Consider the following 16346-nt stretch of genomic DNA (forward strand, 5'->3'; position numbering starts at 1 on the left):
TAAGGAAGGGTCTAGAAGGTGTGCCTAAGAAAAAGGAGAGAAAGAGATCAGGGAAGATAGCCACCTCCAAACAAGCCAGAGCACATAGCAGCCAGACGATGCATTCTGAAGAGCGTGTACCCGTGAAAGGTGCGGCCATGTTCCATCTCACGGGCGAGCCAATGCTACCGCCGAAACCACTGGAGGCTCTATCAGGGGATCTCAGGAGACTGCACGACCATGTGCTGTCGACTGAGAAAAGCCTACTAGCCTCAAAGGATCCAGGATATCCAACATACGCGGCTCGTGTGCCTGAGGGGAAGTGCTACGTCGAGACACGGCCCGCGAAGGTCTTCTTCCTACGGTTTGACCATATCTTTGAGATGTTTCTGACAAGGCGGCTCGATTTTACAATCGTCCGCCTTTTTGCGCTACATATGAGCTCCCTCATGAAGAGTGAAGAAGTCTCGCAAATCTGTGTGGAGGATCCATACTACATGCACGAGTCTTTCTTGAGTCTCGGCGACTTTGAGCGTGAAACTGCTAGGGAGTACCTCCAAAACTTCATGGTACAGAATAAGGACCGGGAAATTGTCCTCGTGCCTTATCATCCAAAGTAAGTCAGTTTCGGACAACCCTTTCATACATTACAATCATTCCTTCTCTCTCATATGGGGAATAATTTGAGGTGTATTTTCCCCGCAGCAACGGGCACGCCGTCCTTATCGTTCTTTACCCGCAAGTCTCCCACGCCGTGTATTTTGACCCTTCCAGAGACTACGAGAAAAAAGACTACACCCACATAATGAATATTCTAGATGATGCTCTCCAAGGCTTCAGCATTAGAGGTGGCCACATGCAGATCAGGAAACAAAGGAACAAGAAGATGGGTTTCACGCATAAAACTAACTTCTCCTACATCCATGTCCCAAAACCAAGCAAGAAGGATGGATTCTACATCGTCCATCTCATGATTCAATTCAACACGGATCACCAAAAGCTTCGCATGAAAAGCAGAAATGATGATCATATCCACAAGTGGCTAGAATCTCATGGATAAGCGGATTATAAACTTAGGGATGACTTCTTTCGCATCCAAAGCGACATTGCGACGATCATCATGAAAGAAGTCGTCGATGAGAAGGGGATGTTCCACCATGGACCTATATCACGAGCTGGCGTCCGAACTCGCATAGGCATGCAACGTCTAGACCTCACGCTGTTCAAGAAGCTAGGGTCCATCCTCGATGATATGGAAGGATGGAACTTCTAGTGATTTATGATGCCGATGATGATGATATGTGTCGGTTGAACTTGTATACTTTTTGTAGCGATGAAACTTTGTGATGTCCACGGTCCCTGCCGAACTTGCGTAACGCTACTTTGTTAGTTTGCGTACGATGACCTACGTACCTCTAGTTAATTAATTTGCGTAGTGTATGTTGCATCTAGTTGCTAACCCTTTCTTTTTCGGTGTTGCTCTAGTATATTTTGTTGCATATATATGATTGTACATCCTCTTCATGAACATGCATCTCTAACAGGTACCTAGTTTCTTGATGGCGAGATGGAAGTGCTATGTTGTGTACAAAGGGAAGGTTCCGGGGGTGTACAACGAGTGGCATGAGTGTCAGGCGCAAGTGAATGGGTTCTCGGGCGCCAGCCATAAAGGCTTCAAAAGCAGACAAGAAGGAGAAGCTAGTTACTTGAGGTTCACGCTGGTGCGAGAGAGGACTCGTAACTGCCACCTCATGTACTGCATAGTTCCGCTCTTACTCATAGTGATAGCTCTTCTCGCGTATACCTTTGTTTAGATGGATGACGTTGTAGTTGCAAGTATTCGAGACTTGCATGTATCGCTATTTTCGAGATGATGACAAGATACCACTTTGTGTTGGATGATGATTATGATGAGACTATTTGTATGTATATGCTATGATTACATTTGTGGTCTCGCAGGCATTTGTATGTGTATCATGATGACATTTGTATGTGCTAAAGATTCTTCTATAAAGCCTGTTCAAATACAAAACAAACATGCCCAAAAAACAAAAAACTAGTAAAATTAGCAGTAGCGAGTGGAGAAAAGTTAGCAGTAGCGCGGTAGTAGCAGTAGCGCGCATAGGAGAAGCGCGCTATAGCTATTAGCAGTAGAGAGCTTCCATTAAGCGTGCTGCTGCTACACTTGTGTAGCAGTAGCGCTGGTGAGCACGCGGTACTGCTACGTGTTAGCTGTAGCGCCTTATTAGTAGCGCCGGTCCCCGCGCTACTGATACACCTAAAACCCGCGCTGCTGCTAGCCTTTTCTCTAGTAGTGTGGGCATATCTTTTGTAGAAAGAATTAAACTCTCTTGCTTCACTTATATCTATTTAGAGAGATGACAGGAATTGGTCATTCACATGGTTAGTCATAAAATCCTACATAAAACTTGTAGATCACTGAATATGATATGTTTGATTCCTTGCAATAGTTTTGCGATATAAAGATGGTGATTAGAGTTATGCTAGTGGGTAGTTGTGGATTAGTAGAAATACTTGTGTTGAGCTTTGTGATTCCCGTAGCATGCACGTATGGTGAACCGTTATGTAACGAAGTCGGAGCATGAGGTATTTATTGATTGTCTTCCTTATGAGTGGCGGTCGGGGACGAGCGATGCTCTTTTCCTACCAATCTGTCCCCCTAGGGGCATGCGTAGTAGTAGTTTGCTTCGAGGGCTAATAAACTTTTGCAATAAGTATGTGAGTTCTTTATTATTAATGTTGAGTCCATGGATTATACACACTCTCACCCTTCCATCATTGCTAGACTCGCTAGTATCGCGCAACTTTCGCCGGTACCATAAACCCACCATATACCTTCCTCAAAACAGCCACCATACCTACCTATCATGGCATTTCCATTGCCATTCCGAGATATATTGCCATGCAACTTCCATCATCATCATATACATGACTTGAGCATTCATTGTCATATTACTTTGCATGATCGTAAGATATCTAGCATGATGTTTTCATGGCTTGTCCGTTTTTTGATGTCATTGCTACGCTAGATCATTGCACATCCCGGTACACCGCCGGAGGCATTCATATAGAGTCATATCTTTGTTCTAGATATCGAGTTGTAATATTGAGTTGTAAGTAAATAAAAGTGTGATGATGATCATTATTAAGCATTGCCCCAGTGAGGAAAGGGTGATGGAAACTATGATTCCCCCACAAGTCGGGATGAGACTCCAGACTTTAAAAATAAATAAAAGAGGCCAAAGAAGCACAAATAAAAAAAGGCCGAAGAGGCCCACCAAAAAACAAAAAAAACAAAAAAAGAGAGAAGGGGCAATGTTACTATCCTTTTACCACACTTGTGCTTCAAAGTAGCACCATGTTCTTCAAATAGAGAGTCTCTTGAGTTATCACTTTCATATACTAGTAGGAATTTTCATTATAGAACTTGGCTTGAATATTCCGATGATGGGCTTCCTCAAATGCCTGAGGTCTTCATGAGCAAGCAAGTTGGATGCACACCCACTTAGTTTCAGTTTGAGCTTTCATACACTTATAGCTCTTAGTGCATCCGTTGCATGGCAATCCCTACTCACTCACATTGATATCTATTGATGGGCATCTTCATAGCCCGTTGATACGCCTAGTTGAAGTGAGACTATCTTCTCCTTTTTGTCTTCTCCACAACCACCATTCTATTCCACCTATAGTGCTATATCCATGGCTCACGCTCATGTATTGCGTGAGGGTTGAAAATGCTAAAGCGCTTTAAAAAGTATGAACCAATTGCTCGGCTTGTCATCGGGGTTGTGCATGATGTGAATATTTTATGTGGTGAAGATGGAGCGTAGCTAGACTATATGATTTTGTAGGGATAGCTTTCTTTGGCCTTGTTATTTTGAATAGACATGATTGCTTTATTAGTGGGCTTGAAGTATTATTGTTTTATGTCAAATGATAGACTATTGCTTTGAATCACTCGTGTCTTAATATTCTTGCCATGATTAGATATGTGATCAAGATTATGCTAGGTAGCATTCCACATCAAAAATTATCTTTTTTATCATTTCCCTACTCGAGGACAAGCAAGAATTAAGCTTGGGGATGCTGATACGTCTCCATCGTATCTATAATTTTTGATTGTTCCATGCCAATATTCTACAACTTTCATATAATTTTGGCAGCTTTTTATATTATTTTTTGGGACTAACATATTGATCCAGTGCCCAGTGCCAGTTCCTGTCTGTTGCATGTTTTATGTTTCACAGAATATCCATATCAAACAGAATCCAAACGGGATAAAAATGGACGGAGAATATTTTTGGAATATTTGGAGAATTCTGGAAGAAAATCCATGCGAGACGGTGCCCGAGGTGGCCACAAGGCAGGGGCGCGCCCCTGACCCTCGTGGGCCACCCGTAAGGCGGTTGATGCCCTTCTTCGACCGCAAGAAAGCTAATTTTTGGTATAAAAAATCATGGCGAAGGTTTCGGTCCAATCGGAGTTACGGATCTCCATATATATCTACGAAATGGTGAAAGGGCAACAGAAAAACTCAGAAACAGAGAGAGACATAGAGACAGATCCAATATCGGAGGGGCTCTCGCCCCTCCCATGCCATGGAGGACAAGGACAAGAGGGGAAACCCTTCTCCCATCTAGGGAGGAGGTCAAGGAAGAAGAAGACGAAGGGCCCCCCTCTCCCCTTCTCTTCCGGTGGCGCCAGAACGCTATCGTGGCCATCATCATCATCACCGCGATCTACAACAACACCTCCACCATCTTCACCAACATCTCCATCACCTTCCCCCCTCTATCTACAGCGGTCCACTCTCCCGCAACCCGTTGTACCCTCTACTTGAACATGATGCTTTATGCTTCATATTATTACTCAATGATGTGTTGCCATCCTATGGTGTCTGAGTAGATTTTCATTGTCCTATTAGTGGTTGATGAATTGCTATGATTGATTTAATTTGCGTGTGGTTATGTTGCTGTCCTTTGGTACCCATCATATGAGTGCACGCGTGGATCACACCATAGGGTTAGTTGTATGTTGATAGGACTATGTATTGGAGGGCAAGGGTGACAGAAGCTTCAGCCTAGCATAGAAATTGATGCATACGGGATTGAAGGGGGACCAATATATCTTAATGCTATGGTTGGGTTTTACCTAAATGAACGTTAGTAGTTGCGGATGCTTGCTAATAGTTCCAATCATAAGTTCATAGAATTCCAAGTCAGGGATGACATGCTAGCAGTGTCCTCTCCCACATAATACTTGCTATCAGTCTAGTAAAGTAGTCAATTGCTTAGGGGCAATTTCACAACTCCTACCACCACTTTTCCACACTCTCTATATTTACTTTTTTTGCTTCTTTACTTACAACATCCCCTACCTTTTATTCACTTGCTCTTTATTATCTTGCAAACCTATCCAACAACACCTACAAAGTACTTCTAGTTTCATACTTGTTCTAGGTAAAGCGAACATCAAGCGTGCGTAGAGTTGTATCGGTGGTCGATAGAACTTGAGGGAATATTTGTTCTGCCTTTAACTCCTTGTTGGGTTCGACACTCTTACTTATCGAAAACTGTTGCGATCGCCTATACTTGTGGGTTATCACCCCTGTCCCCTGCCCTCGTGTGTGGAGTAACTGGCGCACGCCCCCGCTCTTATTTCTCCCCCACGCCCGCTCTCCCTCGCCTAGCCCGCTCTGTTTTGCTCTGAAGCGAGGGCGGCAACAGCCTGCGCGGTTCCAAGGTGTGTGTGGCGTCATGGGGAGTGGAAGAACCGCCGCAGATTCATGCGTGCGGGGGTCGTTTGGAGAGGTACAAATGCTGCCCTCCCCTAATGCTTGCTTTTAGTTTCGCTAGATCTGTCGAGGCCTACCTGTTTCTTCTATGTGCTCTCGCGTCCGCCTCCTACCCCCTTCTTCTGATGGTTTGGTGGGAGATTAGGTAGGGTTCTTGTGCGTGTGGTGGTTGGATTGCATTCCCCTGTGGTGAGATGCTTGTGTGTGCTATTTTCTCCCTTCAGACTTGTGTGGATTTCATTTCCCCTTTGTTGATTTTAGCAGTCAGATGCATGTAAGATAGGGTGTGGTGTGATGGTTGATGCTGGATCTGATGTATCTAATTGCATTAGTGTTGTGGATTTCGAAGTCTAGATTATGTCTGTGACATTCCAGTTAGTTTATGGATACATATTTTGTTGTGCTTGCCTATATGTGCTACTGTTCATCTTTTCATACTTGTTGGTATGTTCTAGTTGTTTCATCCTAGGGTTTGATTCAGTTTCTTTTTGTATTTTTTGTATGATTTTCTACTTGCTAACTACATGCAATCAATCCCCTGTTTTTAGTAGGTTGTTCTAGTGTTTGGAGTTGCATTCATCAAGTATGTTGTGTTGTCATGGCTTCAAAACCTTCTCTAGGTATGTTAATGTAGTTGGATCTTGTATTTTAAATAGCAGTATAATTATATATATCTGCCCATATCTTCACTTAGTTTTCTTGTTGGACTGCCATTCTTAATAGTGTGAACTTCTAACAAAGGTTATGTGTATGCATTTTACCCTTAGTTTGAGTTAGTAGAGTGTTCCTTACTTTTTAGTTGATGATTTGCAGGTGAAACTATGTCACCAAGTGTTTGTTGGACTTCCCAAATGTTCCATATTCATAGTGTATATCTTTGTTTTTTTGTTATCATGTTCATGTTATTGATATTTAGTTTGTGTGTGGAATACTATTTGTGGTCATGATACATCTTTTTTATGTGCTACTTTCTTGGGTCACATAGTTGAACTTTTGGTTTTAATTAATGTTTGTTTATAATGAAATTTGGTTGAACTTCTATTATGCACATTTTGTTTTACTACTTTGTTATATATTGATGAACTTCTTGACATTCATCTTATATGTAGTAGCCCCTCTGGTGTCGATTGTTTTTATTTTTAGTATGTAAATTTTAGATTGTTTGTTGTGTTTACTGCTTTGTTAGGTATTATTGAACTTCTGGGTATTGGACATTGATGTGAAAGTAGAAGTCCCTTTGGTGCAGGATTGCAGATTAGAACTTAGCTTCCTTTTTACTTGCATTTTTTGTAGTTGGTGATGAGTTGAATAGTTTTGAAAAAAATGCCTGCGATCAAGATGGAGCTTCAGAAGTTAATACTGATGCTCCAATATCTGATGCGGCTAAATCACCCATTATTCCTTTGACTATGGTTACTGAGGTTGCTTCGAGCCTTGAGAAGTTTTCAAGCCTCAAGGATCTTGCTTATGCAGCTCTTGCTTCACCTAGTATGTGAAACCCCTTTTCTTTTCATTTTAAATTCTCGAGCCATGTTTTTTTAACTTGTTCCCATCGGTTGTTTTTTGTTTTTGTTCCTGACTTTTTTATTTTTTGCTTTGTTTTTTTGTGTTCTTTGTAGATGTGTCCACAAAGGAGGAAGCTGTGAACACCATCAACGATGTTCTATCTGAGTTGGATTTGTCAGAAAACCCCGCTGCTGCTGAGCAGGGGCTCTGTTAGTCAAAGGTTGATATTTTGTTCTGGATCCTTTGTGCTCTCTTCAGATGTCAGAGATGCACTAGCAGTCTGTTAATGGCACTGAACCTATCACGCAACCTGAGGATGTGCCTCTTCAGCTTCTTGTGGAGGACCAACATAAGAGGAAGAAGCAAGAAGATTTTGACAAGGAGAGGGCGCCCGCCTTCAGAAAGGTTCTGATGTTCCTGGATTTGTTCGTGCGGCTGAGCTCACGGTTGGGGAAGACGTGTTGCAGTGATGGCACAGTTGTCCCTTTTAAGAACAAAATCAAGAAGACCGTTGCGAGGAAGCATGTAGTTGGTGGAGTTACTCCTCGGAGGAGCCCACGTGTTTCAAGGCCTGCAGAACTTGCTGAATATGAAGGGATAGGCCTTGGTGGTACGCCACACCGTAGTCCTCGTATGCTTGCCACTGCCGCGCCTACCCCTTCTCCGCTTGGTGCTGGTGCATCTGGTAAGGGGAAGAAATGCGGCGTCAAGCGCAAGGTTGCACCTGCAAAGGTCAACAAGGGTGAGAATAAGTGTTCTCGTGATCAAGAGGACAAGGATGATACTGATTTCAACGCTGATGACGAGGACGATGACGATTATTATGCTGCCGCTAATCAGGTATGAATGTCTAATGTTTACCTCTTTTTAGAGCATTTGTCGCTATTGTTGTAGTTTTTTTTGTTTTTAGCACTGCCTTTGCGTACATAGCTGACCTTCTGCTTCATATAGATGAATAAATTAGCCGATCTGCTTTGCCTTTATGGTATTACTGCCTTTGTGTACATAGTTGGACTTCTGGACATATACATGAAGAAATTAGCTTAACTTGTTGGTATACATGTTTGATTACTGCCTTGGTGTACATGGTTGAACTTCTGCTTTGTAAATTTCCAACATTTTGAAAACATCTTTACTTCTGGTCATACATGGTTGTACTGCCTATGTAGACATAGTTGGACTTCTGAAATGTACTGCGTATGTAGGCATTAGTGGAATTTTGGTGAAGCTTGTGCATCTCATTGTTCTGCCTTTCTTCCTTGTCATTGCATTTTTTTCAGTATCAGCTTGTGGAGCGGCCTGAGAGGAGGAAGAGAGGAGGCAAAGCGCCCAAAGAAGGTGGCCAAGGAGGAGGTGAGGCTAAGCGTTTTAACAAGATGGTTTGCTGCTCACTAGGAGAGGTCAAGACGTGTACGAAAATGCTACAAGCTAGGCACAAGACGAGGGTTATCAAGGCTGGTTTTGGTTGTGTGTTTGACTTGAAGGTTGATTCCAAAATTTCTCGTCCTTTGATGGGCAACATCTACACAAGGATTGACCCTACAACCATGATTCTGGACATGGGTGAGGTGAACAAGGTTCTACGTATTACAAGTGATGCTATTCACCATCTGTTTGGATTCCCTCAAGGTAGTTGTACCCCTCCTTGGCCCTCGAATGATGGGTTTGATGATGTTGTTATGAGGTTGAAGGGCAAGCTTGGGTACGCTAGGAGTGACGACATCAAGACAAAGGATCTACGGAATATCCTCGCGGAACTTGTGAAGGATGAGACGAAGGATGATCTTGCTCTGTAGGTGTTTTACCTGATTGTTTTCATGAAGGTGGTTATCCCTGGAACATCTACACGAGTGTCCAGGGAGGCAACAATGGCTGAGAATCTTGTGTTTGATGATATGGCAGATATAGACTACTGCCAGGTGCTTGTTGATGATATTCGAAGTGCTATTGTTAGGTATCAGCAAGGTACTAGCAGAGGAAAAGCTATCACAGGCTGTGCCATCGTGCCACTTCTTATGTATCTGGACTGCCTTATCATTGGCAAGACGCCTAATATTGCCTTGAGGACCCCTTGCATCAATTTCATGGATCATGTCAAGCTTCTTGAGCTTGCTGCGGCTGACTTGGTCAAGAAGGGTGATGATGACCCAGCCAACTGGGTGTTTGGGAGACTGCCTATGAGTGTTTATATGCATCATTCTTTCCTGTGTAGTTTAACTTGAACTTCTGGTACTATCTTCTATATTTTTGTTTCCATGTTCCTTCATTTGTTTTCTGACCGTTGACTTTTGTTTTTGTATGCAGTGGAAGACACATGCTGAGGTTGTGTTCTTTAGGCGTAGCGAACGTCCTATTCTTACTATGCCTCATGCCACCTGCCTAGGTAGTGGAACTTCTCCGAGATTTGAATTCTCCCGTGATGTTAATACTGGTGCCCCCTGTAGATCCAGGAAGTTCTTCTGCCCGTGTGAGTGCTGCAGGTGGCGTGTCTTCCGAGAATTTGTTTGAAGCTGCCAATGTTTCCCTGGTTAGGATTGACGGTCTTCTTGAAACTGTTTGTGGGGAGTTGGCCCATGTTCCTTCAACTGTTGAGCGTCTTAGTTGCGTTGATGGGATTCTTCCTCCCGGACACGGATTTTATGTTGAGTCTTCGAAGGAGGTCTTGTCAATTGAAGCTAAATTTCTTGAAGATCAGAGCACTTCCCACCTGCGGACTAGCTTTGTGCTGTTCAAGGAAATGCAGGATGCTCGTTGCAAGCCTTTTGAAGATGCGGCAAGTGTTGTTGTGACACAGATTCAGAGGGAGGATTCTGTTCGTTTGGGTCATGAAGGAGGCCACGTGGAGCATACCAAAGAGGTAAACTGATTCTGTTCATTGTTAGCTTTCAATTATTACTATTTTTAGTCATAGGTGACCCTTATTGATTTCATGTGTCGTAAACTTTTAGTTTTTAGTACTAGTGTTTCCTAGTTGACCTTCTCTGTTTATAGCACCTGAAATTCATGGGTTACAGCACCTGAACTTCTATGACTTAGATGACTAGCCCTTTTTGTTTCCTTTTGTATTTAGAGTAGTTTGATATCTGACCTGCTGTGTTTACTGTACTTGGACTTCCATTATGTGTCAGTTGTCATAGCTGACCTTCTCTGATTATGTAATGTGAACTTCTGCTGATTAGGCATTGTTTTCCACATGATTTTTTTGTAGGCTGTTGATGATGGTGCTAGGGTTGAGGAGGATGTTTTACCTGTGCATGAACCTGCTCCCGCTAGTGATGTATTAGTTGATGAGGTTCATGGCACTGAAAATAAGGTACCATTTTCTTGTCCATTTGTCTCATTTTTTTATTTTACTTGTTTGTGCATTTTATCATTATGTGGCCCTTTGTAATGACTTTCTGTTCTTGCCGAAGAGTGATGATGCTAGTGTTCCTCCAAAGAATGTTGCAGACAAGTCCGTGTCAGGCACCGAATGCTCCGGCGGGGTGGACCCGACTGAACCTCAGTCGTCCATTAGCGCTGAGGTTTCTGGTGTTGAGCAGGGCAAGCCAGCTGAGGTTAACGATGCTGACCAGGGCAAGACAACTGGAGATATAATTTTGGAGAAAGATCCCGTCGAGGCTGTTGTTGAGACTGGTGGTAGTGCTGTTGCACGCCCGGAGAAGTCTCCTGCAGCAGAGCCATCAGTTGATGTTGATGTTGTTCAAACACAGCCAACAGTTTTGGTTGTTTCAGATTCTCCAGCTACTCCAGCTACTGCCGGTGACCTTCCCGACGACGCTGCAATGTATACTGGAGATGATGATGAAGAGACTGAAATCGATAGCTATGGAGAGGAGGTTGATCATTCCAGTGCTGCCACTGGTCTAGGCAAGAATCCATAAAGAGAGGAGCATGATTCTCTCTTCTTTCCCCATCCTCGTCCCTTTTGTTGTTTGTTTTTGTCTATGATATCCATGTGAACTGCATGTGTGGTGCAAGTTGAATTTCTGGTTTAATACTTTGTCGTGTGGGCTGCAAATAAAGTTAAGTGAACATGTTTTCTAAGTGGAGGGAAGGTTTCTAATGCATGTGTTGTGATGTTTTCTGGTGCAGCAGCTGAGATGTGCTTGTGTTTGAATGTTTCTATTGATTGAAACTGTCGTGAATCTATGTGCTTGAATGTTGCTCTTAATTTCTATTTCTTTTGCTGAGCAGATAATGACCTTGTTGTCGTCCGAAAGAAGGTTGATGACTTCTATTTTCAGTGTAACTAGACTTAAGAATGACCGTTCCAAGAGGTGAGTGCAGGTGGTCAATATTTTACATCCATCTACCCCCTGTGAACTGCCTGTGGTTTCATACCTGAACTTCTTTACTCTTTGTTATTGAACTTCTAATTATTACTTCTTTGGTGCTGAACTTCTGGCCTTTTGAACTGCCTGTTGTGATGTAGCTAAACTTCCTGAGTTCCTGATGCTGAACTTCTTTTACTTTCTATTGCTTTTGTTTTAGATCAACGGTTATGTTCCAAAACAATGAGTGTGAAGCTTCTGTTGAGGATGTCGCAATATCTTTTGCTCCTCGTGGAATGCTTCGATCTAATGTGGCTGAGGTTGCACTCCACTATCTACGTGCAAAGTACCAGGGATCAGATAAACTCATCCTACTGTATTGGGTTTGTGTAAGTCAACCATATAGTGCTTTCTTTTCTATATTGTTCCTTATCATTTTAGTTAAAACTTGTTTGTCTCATTTTTTATTTTCATATGTTGGTTTGTCTCCATTATTTTAGGACAAGTTTTTCAGAGGTCAATTGGATTCCCGTGTGAGGAAGTACTTCTTGGCGACTGGTCCAGGTAGCATGGATGCACATGATTGTGTACGCAATATCTTTGTTCTTTGCCTCTGTATTAGTTTTGCACTGTGATCCACTGTGTTAATATTGTTTTATTTTTATTTCTACCGTTTGATATTAATTCTCAGTTTTTAATAATTCATGTGTTAATGTTGCTTCAGGTTGTTTTCCCCACTTTTGACCCGCCTGAAATTCTTGCTTCCATGGGTGGAGTTGGTCATTGGGTTTCGATATTTCTTGACCTGAAGAATTAAAGGTTCCAGCTTCTCGACTCCTACTATGGACCAGACGATGACTGTGCGGTATGCCTGTTTTTGCGGATGACTGATAACATCAAGAAGCTTTGGAATGATGCCAGTAATGACAGGGAGACACCCTTCAGTCCTCTTTCCATCGATAATTTTCCTTTGGATTGGATTGATGTGCCCCAGCAGACTAACAAGTATGAGTTCCACTTTTCTCTTTATAACTTCTGTTTAACTGTAGTTGTACTTAAGCTGCTACGTCTTTTATTCGTTGGCTTTCTTTTTTGTTCTAACATATTCTTTTTTTGTGTTTGATGGCAGTATCGACTGCGGATTCTTCATGCTTAGGAATGTTAATTCGTATCATGATGGGGTTCTTGTAAATTATTCCCATGAAAATATCACGGATATCAGGAAGGCGTCGCTGTACTCAATCACTTCTTCCAACCTGTTTGAGACAGACTTCCAAGCTTTGTTTGGCTACAACACATGCAAGTCTTGGAACTTGGACTGCTTACCTATGCTGCATCTTTTATTCTACATGAACTTCATTCTTTCTTGACCTTGAACTTCTGCTTTGAGATCTGGCTGGGCTGCTGGTTTCAGATGGAGAGGAGCATTTCTTGTATATGAACTTCATTTTTTATCTTTATTATTTTGCTTCTGTGTTTTGTTTCAGTATTTTTTCCTTTCATTGCTTACTTCGACACGAGCATTTCTTCTACAAGAACTAGAACTTCAGAGATGATGCCTTTCTATGCTTTTGTTAGCTGTAGTTGAATGTTTTCCAGTTCATCAGTTTTATCTTGAACTGTGCCTTTTGGTTGTGCCTAAACTTCATTTAGTATTTAAATGCAACTAAATTTTTTAGATCAGCTTGAGTACTAACCATGTCATCTATATTAGTTGGGCTGCACATTGTGCTGTACCCGAACTTTAGTTATATTTAATTGTTTTATCTCTTCCTTTTTTGCAGTGGAGCCGTTGGACTTGATTGATTACCACTACTCATTCCTTGGGTCATAGGAATACCTGCCTAGGGAGGAATTGATGAGTACGACTCCGATAGAAGATGATAGACCTTGAACCCTTATTCCTTCCAAGTTGGGGAAGTGGGCTGGTGGTATTCGTGGTACTCCAAAAACCCCTTGCTCCAGGAAGGTTGGTGCAGTCGAAGCAGCCGAAGCAAAAGTGATTTCATCCGATGATGATTTTGAGAAGATTGCTTACCTGAAAAAGGTAAATTTGCTGCTGGTACTATTGCTGGGAGAGGTGGGAAGAATGCTGTCATCACCAGGAGGAAACCGGAGTTGAGTCTGGCAACATAACTTCCTCCAAGAGAGCATCAAGATTACCTTTGAAGTGGCGTTCTGCTGTCGCTCCCCTAAAAAGATAGAGTTACCCTCATCTATCCGAGGCCCGGAAGTTGAAACAGTATGTGCTTAGTGAAGAAGATCTGGAGAAGTATTCAGAGTGAGTTTTCTTCTTCTTAACTTTGTTGTTGCCAGAGATGCTAGTTTGTGTCTGAACTTCTACTGTTGTACTATGTGGACTTCTGTTCATTTCTCCCTTGCCTTGGAGTTATATTGTCTAAACTTTTGTTGTTATATTGTCTGAACTTCTGTTGTTATAGTATCTAAACTTCTGTTCATCCATCCTTGCCTTTGAGTTATAGTGTATGAACTTCCGCTTGTTGTTGTATCTGAACTTCTAATATTTTTTCCCATCCTTTTAAATCTGCAGCACAAGCTACATCATGTTTACCATCCCTCGGAATATGATTGACCTCACAGGACATGTCCTTTATACCCTTTTTGGTGAAGGGTAGCAGATGGAAGGAGACGTAATGGATTATCTCATAAATTTGTGGAAGGATAAGCCGGAGACCTCTGATATATTCTCTTCTGCTGACAGGGTTGTACTTAGTCCCTACTTCATACAGGTTTTAGTTCTTTTGCACCCATATCTCCTTTTTTGCTCTAGTTTTGGTGTAGTGGCGTTTGGGAGGTGTTTTAATTGTGTTTTTGCGAATGCACAGTACTGCCTGGAGTATGATTTTTTCGGTGCAACAGTTCCAAAGTTCAATGTAAAAAGATCTGCTGGTCTCCTCCCAATGTTTGTTCGCAAGGAAGAAGACCTTCTTAACGCAAAGCTGGTTAGGTTTTCATAACTCTTGCTTTTTTTAATTTTATGTACATCCTTTTGCTGAGTTTTTCAAGAAGTTTTTGTTCATCCCGTTTCTCCAATACATATGCTTTATAGTTTGTGTTCACCATTTCTTTCATTCTTGGCAGGTTTTTTTGATACTATTCAAACCAATTGGCACAATGGCGCACTACAGTGTGTATGTGCTGAATAGATATCGTGGGAGCATTGACATCCTTGATTCACTTCCTTACGCTAATATGGAAATGTCAGGAACAAGTTTCCATGGAGGCTGCCAAAATATCGTGAGTTTTTCTTAGCCTGAACCTCCTTTCATATTCTCTTGTTTGACACGAAGTTTATTATGCCTTTTGTTGACAAAATATGTTTTTGCCTCTGTTGTGGTAATACTGCTTGAACTGGCTATCATTTGATAGTTGAACTTCTGCTATTTGTTTAGCTGGATCTTATGCAAGTGTTGCTTTATATGTACCTGAACTTAACTATTTTTCTTAACATGTTTTTGACTTCATCTTATTTTGTTATTCCTGGCAGATCAAGAGATTTGTTGGGTTGCTCGAGGAGGTGTACGACAAGGCTGTGTACAAAGCGAGCAAGTAGCCTAACTGGGTGACTATTGCAAAGAGGGTGACTTATATCGATGTTCCAAAGCAGAAGAATAATGATTGTGGTTTCTTTGTCATGAAGTTCTGCTCTTCATATGATGGCGATGAGCTTGTTGAATATTTTGGTGATGTGGAAGTATGTTTTGTCCTTGTTCTTGTCTCATCATCCTTTCATTTTTCTTGTGTGTTTTTGCTGAGACGCTCATGCTGTGGTTTTAGTTATCCGTTACTAAACCATCATCTCATTTTCTTTGTTTGCAGGCTGCTGCAGATGACTGGAAGGTTGAGTTCATGCACACTCTAATGTTTAGCGAGAAGAATGACGTCACGCGTGCAGAGATCCCTAAAGAGATCCAGTGCTTTGGCCCGTGAAATCACAGCATTAGTTTCATTGTAGATTTGATTTCGTACAGATTTTAGCTTTGATAATGATTGGAAAGATTCCGTAAAGATTTGGTTGTAAGAATGTTTTAGTGATTTGTTTATCTATAGCTGGAGCACTATTGCTTATGATATTGTGGACAAATGTATTTGGTGTGAAGAATGATTTGGCTTGTGAATTTCAATTTACTACATCATTTTCAGTATCCATGTGTTGTATGTTTTTGCCCCAACAAATGTACCTGAACTTCTCTCCTCGTCTATGGTTGAACTGCTTGTTTTTTGTGTTGTTTAATTTTGGGTCCCAGCATATGATCATAGACTTGAACTTCTGCTTTGAGATGTGGCTGGGCTGCTAGTTTCAGATGGAGAGGATTTTCTGTGTTGTGTAATGTATTGGTATTTTTCAACCCAACCAATATGGAGCCTTTTGCATAGAATCTATATTTGTTTTTTTGTGTTTTTTCAAGTGCGAATGGATTTCAACTGTAACTTTGTGCAAAAATATTCTAATACACTCCTTGACGTTTCTTTATATTTTTGTCCGCATTGTACATAAACTTCTGAATGTATCCAAACAGAACTTCACATTTGAATGCGTTGTGTTAGGCTTGCTAACCTTAGTTCATACGGCAAAACTTTATTTTTTTAAGCATATTTTTTCCTACATCGATTTTATGTACCAGAACTTCTTCTGTAAGCTGACCTGAACTTCAAAAATGTATGATTATTTGCTGGTTCGTCTTTTATGGAATACAACACCAGCACCTCCTGCCATAATATACCAGAACTTCCACTATAATGTTACTTGA

The sequence above is a fragment of the Triticum dicoccoides genome, chromosome 4A, assembly GCF_002162155.2.
Source record: "Triticum dicoccoides isolate Atlit2015 ecotype Zavitan chromosome 4A, WEW_v2.0, whole genome shotgun sequence".
Classification (NCBI taxonomy): Eukaryota; Viridiplantae; Streptophyta; class Magnoliopsida; order Poales; family Poaceae; genus Triticum; species Triticum dicoccoides.